This window comes from Pleuronectes platessa, chromosome 15, assembly GCF_947347685.1.
Source record: "Pleuronectes platessa chromosome 15, fPlePla1.1, whole genome shotgun sequence".
NCBI classification, from domain to species: Eukaryota; Metazoa; Chordata; class Actinopteri; order Pleuronectiformes; family Pleuronectidae; genus Pleuronectes; species Pleuronectes platessa.
In genome coordinates this window covers 3,102,425-3,112,042 of record NC_070640.1, presented here as the reverse complement: position 1 = coordinate 3,112,042, position 9,618 = coordinate 3,102,425, and positions in this window count along the sequence as shown.

Sequence of the window (9,618 nt, the reverse complement as noted above, 5' to 3'; positions counted from 1 at the left end):
AATGTAATCACATGAGGAATTGGTTTCATTATTCATAGTTTCCACTGTAAGATACTAGAACATCCAGATATCAGACTTGTAGAGGTTTGATGATCTGAACCTTGAGACTCTGACTCTGACGTCTCTGCAGCCTCGGGCCTCGGCTGCTTCTCCTCCCGTGTTTACGTTTGGATTAAACCTTTAACGTTGAGAAAGTGCTTCTCAGCCTGAGGAGCTTTATCTTCTCTAACGTCTGAACCGAAGCTTTTTACTGTGACTCAGACCCCACACCCCTTCCTCCCCACTCAGACTCATTTTCCGTCCAGGGTGGTGCAGGAAGTTGACGACGGGCCGTCCTGTTCCACATCAGACGGGAAAAGCTTCTTTTATCACAGGAATCAGAATCTCAGGGCAGAATATTCACTCACAGGATCTTTTGTTTTAATGAAGCCCGGCGTTAGTTTTCTTTATTTCTTTTTTTTTTGCTCGGCATTGACGTCAACATGTCTCCGTGTGTTTGTGTTGCATATGAATCACTGTCAAGCTCTTTAAACACACTCAAGGGACTTTATTAAAAATAGCTTCGTCCTTGTTTTTCTGTTAGGACAGAGTCAAGGCTGCTACATAAACTTTATCTTATTGTAAAACAGGTTTTTCCAGTAATGGACTAAATCATTTAAATACATTAACCACGTGGCTCCAGCTCAATTCTTTGATAAAATAAACAACATCTACAGTTATTATAAGTGATAATTTGCTGATTTAACTTTTTATCTGTTGAGTTTGTTTTTGCAGGAAACTCTTTTTGTTGTTTAAACTGATCTGAGAACCCGATTTCCCCAGATTATAAATACAATCATACGTCTAGACGTTGTTTATGTGGGAGTTCATCACGTCGGCTCGTCTGCTGCTGAGGAACAAGTTACATAACCGAGGACCTGGAGGTGACGGCTTCGTGCTTTCATCAGAAGTTAAAGTTTATTAGCGAGAGAAATTAATAAAATGAGTTCCAGGAAGTTTGCAGTTCTTCTACCTAAATAAAAGTACTAACTTTACTTTCTAAAAGTATTTATTTACCAATAAAAACCCTGCACTGTACAATTGTACTAAAGTTTATGCTGCAAATTATCCAGTTTGTCTTATAGCCTTACATTTTATGTCATTAGATTCATTTTAACTAATCTCTAGTGGACTAAAGCTATTCATGTTTTCACGGTGGATTAATCTGATGAATATAATCTTTTGAAATATCATTTAAAACTCAATCATAACTAAACAAACGTAATCAACAACAGTTTTGCAGTCGATTAAGTTTATTTAGTTACTTCCCACTGAACTTCAGTAAAGTGTGTGCTCACTAATGTGCTCAGCAAACATCATGGCAAACTGCCGACAATATTTATGAAAACTTTTATGCAAACTTTGGCTCGATGAAAACCCCAAAGGCCGAGAGTCGAGAACTGAAATCCTTCTTCCTCCAGGGAGCGTGGACGTGTTTGGCAGAGTTCATGGAAATCTGTTTCACCGGGGAAGTGACGGCCGAGCGATCAGAAACCCTGACGAGCTCCTGTTCCACCCAGAAGCCGCCTCTCGCCTGAACCAGAACATTTCTCCTCAGAACATCTCCTGCTGCTTCTTCACATGTGAAACACAAACTCCAGAAAAAGGCCCAGATCCCATTTTCCTGACATCTCCTTCAGTTCATGTCCTAAAAACAACAAGTTAAAGTGATCTGCCAGTAGCAGATCCAAACAGATCCAAAGTACAGGTGTTTATTTACACTGAGCAGCCACTGAAACAATGATTGAGTCTGAACGGATCATTGACGACAAATTACCAGTGACTCAATTACTGAAACAGTCCAAATATCCCTGCACTGGTTCCAGGAAAGTGCTCCACTGGGAGATCAAATGAGACGACTCCACTCAAACTTTATTTTTCCAGCGTCCACCTTCGTCTCCGGGGGACACGAACACACACACACAGTAGTGGGAGCTTCTCCTCCTCGGGGGGGCGAGAGGTCAAAGGCCTCTGGAAGGGACTCACCAGCTTTCTCCTGGTTCTAAACGCACACGTATGAACCAAACTCTTCAAACCCGTCAAAGACAAAACACATTCTCCCACCGGCAGCTGCACCGCCCGGCCGAGAGGCATCATTTCCTCCTCTCTTCCTGTTCTCCGGCTGTAAAATTCCACCATGTTGTGCTTTTTCCTTGTTTATGAGATGAGTGATGGGCAGAGATTGAATCAGAGGAGGCCTACGGGAAGGGTTTGCAGTTTCCCTAATTGGAAGCAGACCTCGGCCACGTTTTCCTGGTCTGTGTGAGCGGGCTCGGAGTCACCGGTGAACGTTAACCTGTGTTTATCAGACTTCAGTCACGCTGAGATAAAAGAGAATCGTGTTGTAGCTGCAGGACTGAGACACGGAGCTGAGTCACTGAGGACAGAAAGTGAGAAGAAAGGGAAAAGCAGATTCGTCCCGTCGAGTCTGGGCCACAACTCAAAATATTGTTTTAGATTAACTTTAAATAAAGATGGACGATATTTCTCTGCTTCTTCCCACTCTGTGAAAATGAAGTCATGATATCTCAGATACAGGTGCTGCCATCGTTTAGTGGAGCTCAACCAATCACGAGTCAGTCTCACCTGTCAATCATAATGTTTCACAGCATTTGTTATGATTAAATAATATGTATTAAAACCAAAGGTAGTCGAAGAATCAACATTTGAACAAAGTTGGATAAAAACGACCTAAAATGATAGAAACTTTCGTAATATACTGTATATAAATATAAAATGTTTTTAATGTGCTTTATTAATAAGGTTTATCATCAATCATAATGACTTGATAAGAAGAAGAAGAAGAAGAAGAAGAAGAAGAAGAAGAAGAAGAAGAAGAAGACCACAAAAGTAAGCAAGTAAAATATTAAATAAAAGATATTCAATTCAGTATATATAAATAATATAATATGTCAAGAAGACTTATTTTGGTTTTATGGGTCATAAATTAAAATAAGACACAACTCTTTTTTGTGGAATTGTTGTAATTTAGTGATGTGCTTGTTGGTTGTGTGTTGTTTTTGTCTTGATCTTCTTCTTGTGAAGTTAGAAAAAAATTAACGAAGCTCAGCCGATGATGGAAATAATTGAAGTGCTTGAACATTTCAGTGGATAAATATAATAACAATAGACCATCATGGATAACGTCTCTGTTTCCTTCAGATTACAACGTCTTCCATCTTTCTTGTGAGACTCAGATGATTTAAACATGTGAGTGATCGTGGTTCAGTCTCGTCTCTGGTTCGTTATCAGTGCAGATGGATGGAGGACGTCTGTGTGTGTTTGTGTGCGATCGCCCGTGCCTTGCTCCGCCGTCTCCAGAGAGCAGACAGTTCATCCCATCACTCATCCACGTTAATCCCAGTGCTCCCACACAAGCGCTCGCTCACCAGCCCCGTTCACCGCCAGGGACCATGGGAAAAGGTCAGAGGTCACAGTTTGTTTTCCGTGGCTACATGAAGTTTAATTCCCCGCTCACTCCATGTGGATCGTGGTTTTGTTGTTGTTTGTGCCACTCAGCACAACAACAACAGGAGGGCAGCGGGGGCGAAACGTGAAGCCCGACTCGGGACAATGGAATCGAACATCTTGCATCTGCTGTTTCTCCAGAAAAGAAATAACAGACATATTCCCTCCACTTGCTTTGAGGTCGCTCCAGTATCTTCCGTGGCTGAGAGCACAGGATGAGTCACTTTGGACTCGGGCTGTTTGTTTTATGAGCAAACTCTGGGACATGTGGCCGTGAGATAAACTTCATAATCTGCAGAATTTCCCTTTTTATTGTGCACACACACGCTGGAGAGTTTATTTATCCGCTGCGTTGATGTCAGCGTGTGATTAGGCTCAAGGAGAACGGGATCACGTTAGTTTGTCTGGCAGTCGAACAGGATTGTGAAAGTTTCTCTCTCCCAAGAAGGAGGCCTGAAGTTTTACTGCTGTTGAGAAGGGAGGGTTGATCCAATCTTCAAAAAAGTAAAAAGGTTTGGTTTTATTTGTTCAGATTGGAGAGTTCCAGCTCAGAATAATTCATCCAACATCAAGATTTTAAGAAATAGGAATAGAAAAGACTTTTATAACTTCTTTGATGCCATCACACGTTCTCATGTTCCCCAGAAATGACTTTATCGACCTCTTGTCCGTTCGTCCAACATCACAGAGTCAAACTTTGCATTTCTCCAGTTCCACGCCTGAAAATCTAGAACTTCTCCAGACTCAGCATCAAACAGTAGACGAACAAAGTTAGAAACTGGTTCTATGAAACCAAAACAGAGAAATAAACTGAGCAAACACATGACTTGAAACTAGAAGGTCTCAAACAAGTCCTCACACAACTCTAGTGCAGATATAAAGGAAGTGGTCTGAATAGGATTTGTTATTTGACTCAGTCCTAAACTGTGGAAAACAATGTTAAATGTATTTCACCCTTAACTACGTGTATCTGCTCAAGAGTATAAACGTAATAGTTTTATATAGAAACAGAAAATATGTCACATTTGTTTGTTAACCCTTCAAAGTAAATTTCACCTTCGTGGAACAGGTTTCTCCTCCTATTTATCATTCAGGCTTTCAACCGATAAGAATATTAAAAGCTGCTAGATTTACCTTTCTATTTGTAGGCGGCTGCATATATGAAAAAAAAACACCTAACCTCAAAAAAATTCTAACAAAAGGTTTCTCAGCTATTTCTTGTAGTATTAGGTGTCCTTAGTAACATACTAAAAGTTTACCAAAGTTTGACCACTAGAAAGTTGTAAATTTCAAGATGGCTTCCAAGATGGGCAGGAAGTCCTTGAAATATCCTAACTGCTTCATTTTTTTACCTAGCAAAGTAATCTTGGTGTCTAATCCCATGTTTTTTGGGTCTAGGAATTCATTGGACTTGTTTAAATTGCCCTGGCATAATTATATACCTATGGAATACATGATTTTATGAGATTACTAGGGCTGTAACGGTACACCAATCTCACAATTTGGTTTGTATCACAATGTTTGACCCACAGTTCGATACATAGGCCTACCTTAATGTTTTTTTTTGTGAAAACACTCACCCCATTGTTAACTTCAATGCAGAGACTGAGTTTGTGGGAAGAAAGGATGATTTCCTTTCCAGATCTTGCAACAAACAAGGACTTATCCATCTTATGACCGAGGAGCTGGAGAAGAAGGGCTGCTCTGTTATCAATGCTCCAGGTGACGCAGACGTGGACATTGTCAAAGCTGCAGTCGAGGCCTCAGAACATCAGCCCACAACCTTGATAGGGGAGGATACAGATTTACTAATTCTTCTCCTCTTCTATGCTGGGACGAAAAATAGAGGCCTCTATTTTCGTTCAGACAAGTCCAAAGCTACTAAGGTGTACAACATCAGTGAGATGAAACAAGTCCTGGATAGTGACTTGTGTTCCCAGTTGCTGTTTGTTCACGCCTTCACAGGATGTGATACAACTTCACGCATTTTTAGTGTTGGCAAACAGACAGCATTCCAGAAACTCGTGAATGGCGAGTCAACCATCCAGTCCTGTGCAAATGTGTTTCTGCTCAAACATCAAGCAAGGAATGTCATAGAGGACCATGGGACCAAGGCAATGGCAGTGTTGTTTGGCGGAAAGAGTAGCGATTCACTTGCCTCTTTGCGTTACAATCTTTTTAGCAAGAAAATCGCCACTGCCAAATCATTTGTTGGCCCAGAACGTCTGCCTCCAACTGAGTCCGCAACCAAATACCACTGCCAAAGGGTTTACTTCCAGATCATGGTGTGGATTGGAAAGGAAGGTGACCTGAACCCAGTGGATTGGGGATGGAAACTGGTGGACAACCGATTCCTGCCAGTTATGACTAGTAAGACTGCTGCCCCAGAAAGCCTCCTGCAGATGATACACTGTAATTGCACAACTGCCTGCAAAACACAACGGTGCAGTAGCAGGGCATATGGACTACCATGCATGCCTGCTTGTGGACCATGTCAAATTGGGAATTTTGAGAATCACTATAATCAACCTCAATGGGAGGAAGAGTGTGACGACTAATGGTGAATTAAGGTCACACTGCAAGGTGTATAAATAAGAAAAGTATTTAAAAAATATATAAAAAACAAAGGACAAAAAAAAATGCATTATAAAAAAGGTAAAATAAAAATAAAACACACAAAATGAAAAGGGGTTAGCGGTACTGAGCCTTCACGTGGCAGCCCTGTTTTGACTAATTTTACAGTACCACACAGTTCTTATTAGTTTAGTGTTTATTGGAATAAAAAAAATGGTTATGTACCACAGAAACCACCAACACAAGGCAAAACAATATGAAAAAAAAGAAATATGCAATTACTTAAGTGGAATTTGACTTATTTTTCGCATATATGCTTGTAACCAATTACTTTAATATATAAATGTACTTGTTTTCACTCATCTATCATGCAAATATGCTAATTAGAATATTAAATGGCCAAAACATGTATCAGGCACCAGTATTCCTGGTCTAGGAGGTTAACAAAGGAGTAATGGTCATTTTAAAGGACCTGACGGTGGCCATTTTGAAAATGGGGCCTTTCTTGGAGTCAAACTTTGGTAAACTTTTAGTATGTTTTTAAGTACATCTGATACTACTGTAAACCACTGAGAAACCTTTTGTTAGAATTTTTTTGAGGTCAAGTCATATTTGCAGCTGACTATTGGATCATAATTTACTCAATGATAAATATTTAAACTAAGATCGATGCAAAACAAAATCAATTTTCAAGTCTGTTCAGTAGTTTTTGTTCAAACCGTCCATTGAACATGAAGACGGGTGGAAACACAACCTCCTTGTTGGAGCTAATTGAAGCTTGATCACAGACAGAGACGCCTCAGATTTCAAACACACTGAGACGTCAGGTCTAAGAACTCATTGTGACTCGTCTCTGTGTGTCTAACCTGTGGGAAACTTCCTGATGGTTCCACTGAAATAAACCTTTGTTTTGTTGAGACTAGACTTTTCACACAAGAGGAGCCAGTGTCTGAGAAAGAACTGAGAAATAAATAAAGACCGATCCTGAGCTCTCTCTGACTAACGGCTGGAATTAAATCAAGTCAAGTCGAAGGAATGCTGCTCCGGCCCCTGTGATGAATGTGTCGGAGGAAACTCCTTCACACAGTCACAGCTACACCCGGCGTTTTCCTACACAGGGATCGGGAGGAACAACACAAGCTGTCTCCTGGTGAAACGCAGCAGAGAGGCGTCAAGAGCAGCTGGACGTGTTTGGTTTCTGAGAAAGTTTCCATCAGCGGTTTTCTATCGATGAGAACATAGCAGTAGAATCCAAAACATTCCATTTACAGCCCAGTGACGGCCCAGTGACAGGCCCAGTGACGGCCCAGTGACAGGCCAGTGACGGCCCAGTGACGGCCCAGTGACAGCTCAGACTTCTGCATCAGTTACTTCCATCTCCTGAAATATTTGACTGCAACAGGAAACGGTTGTTGCACCAGTGGATTGAATTCCCTGCTGTGCTTCGGCTGGAACACGAAATAAACGATAAGTGAAGAGAAAGTTAAACTTGAAGCTCGACCAGACTCAAGTAAAGTTCTGACCTTTCACCTCCATCCTGCAGAAGTCCAGTGGGATCAGAACGAGGGAGAGGTTGATGTTTATGTTGCTTGGGAAAGAGAAACCCCACAGAGAAGCATCAGGGCCCTCAGAGAGTAAACACCTCCGTCGAGGTTAATGCTCCGTCCCACAGCGTTAAAGAAAGTCAAAAATAAAACTCCTGCATCGGCCTGTTTATGCAGATTTTGCTCCATAATGTCCCATCGCTCCAAAAATGTCATGGAAAGTAGTTTGTGAGTAATCCTGCTGACAAACAGACCCATGAAAACACCAGAAGACTCAGAAGAGCACAAACCTCCATCAAGGCTTCTTAAATTCAGTCAAGATGCACCGAACTGTAAACACTCGCAAAATATGACAGATTTTCCCCATGACTTATTCTCTGGGAAGTTGATGGACCCCAATGTTAAAGAAAAATAAATCTGCAACCAACTTTCTTGAGTTCTTTCTTGGTTAATTTCCATAAGTTCTGTGGAAATTGATTCAGTAGTTTTTGAGTAATCCTGCTGACAAACAAACATTTAGGGAACTGATATTTCTATAAGTGTTTGCAGCTGGTTTGAATTTAATGAGACTGTTTGAGCCTCGGTGAAGATTAAGTTGTTTGAAACATTAGTTATGATTCAACGATGTGTTCATATTGATCTATGGATACAGATGAATTCATTGAGTGGTTCACATCCATGTCTAGATTCACGGAATGAGCTCCAGTGAGTATTCTCACAGTTTTACATAATATTTCTATTTAATTTAATTTGGATTCTGTTTCTATTCTTGCACGGTGACTTGTTTCCCCTGAGGGAGATGAATAAAGGTATTTTTTACTTTATCTTATCAGAATTCATCCTCTGGAGAACAGATTGTGTTGAATTCATTACTTTTAATTATTCTATTATACAGTATTTTAACTTTTTTGATCTGGAAAATGCAGATTAACTCTTAACTCAGATCCTGAAACACTGATGTGACACAGACTCTCTCCCCTCGTTTCTCAGGTGAGTCAGCAGAGCGGGCGGAGGCAAAGTGTGAAACCCTCTGGGACCCTGACACCATGATCTGAGTGGGGGGGGTGCAGGGCGGAGGGAGGCAGGATGGTAAGTCAGCACGCTCCTAAACAGAGCCACATGTTCTGTGGCCGATTCCAGCCAATCAGAGCCCGCCGGCCCCCAGGAGCCCACTGGATCACTTTCAACACGAGGAGAGAAAAGTGTTTGTGAGGAGCTGGACTCGACCAACGAGTGTGTGTGTATGTGTGTGTGTGTGTGTGTCTTTTTTTTTTTACAAGTGTGCAAAAATCCTACAACAGCACAGAGGCCAGTAAACATGAAACCTGGCTCACATGATCCTTATAACGCAATAAATATGTTTTTATATCTGCCAGTAGGAGCCAACATAAATTCCACAGCTCTTTTTGTCTGCCTGAGCAAATGTGAGGCCAAGTGTAAGTAGATATATAACACATGAACTGTGCGTCCAAAGAACAGCTCATGAAACTCTATAAACTCTGATGTATGTGTTTTCATAAACCAGTGTTATAGTTTGAGAGGTTTTTACAAGTTTGATCCCGAATGAAAAGGTTCTTTTACGCCTTAAATACTCAAAACACTCGATATCTGAGACTTAAATACAGATTTAAAAGGTTTTACATGGTTTTAAATGTTCTTAAAGAACAGCTAATATGTCTGTAATGAAAACATTGCACAGAGACCATGCAGTAATTATAATATTCTAGTGGAGAATTAACTTTTGGCTGACTGATGATTTCAGATCCAGGTATTGAAAGTTGAGTCTGGTTCCTTTCATAGTGAATATTATTGTTTTTGTCAGGAAAGTTTCCTCTAAAGACCGAAACCGAAGCTAAAACTTGATCCTGATAACAAAACGCATATTAACGTTCGATAAGGATGAAACCACAAACATTTTAGAGAATAACATCATCTTAAAGGCTTCAGGTAAATTTTGAGAACTTCCTTTAAAACCAGTAAACAAACAGACAGG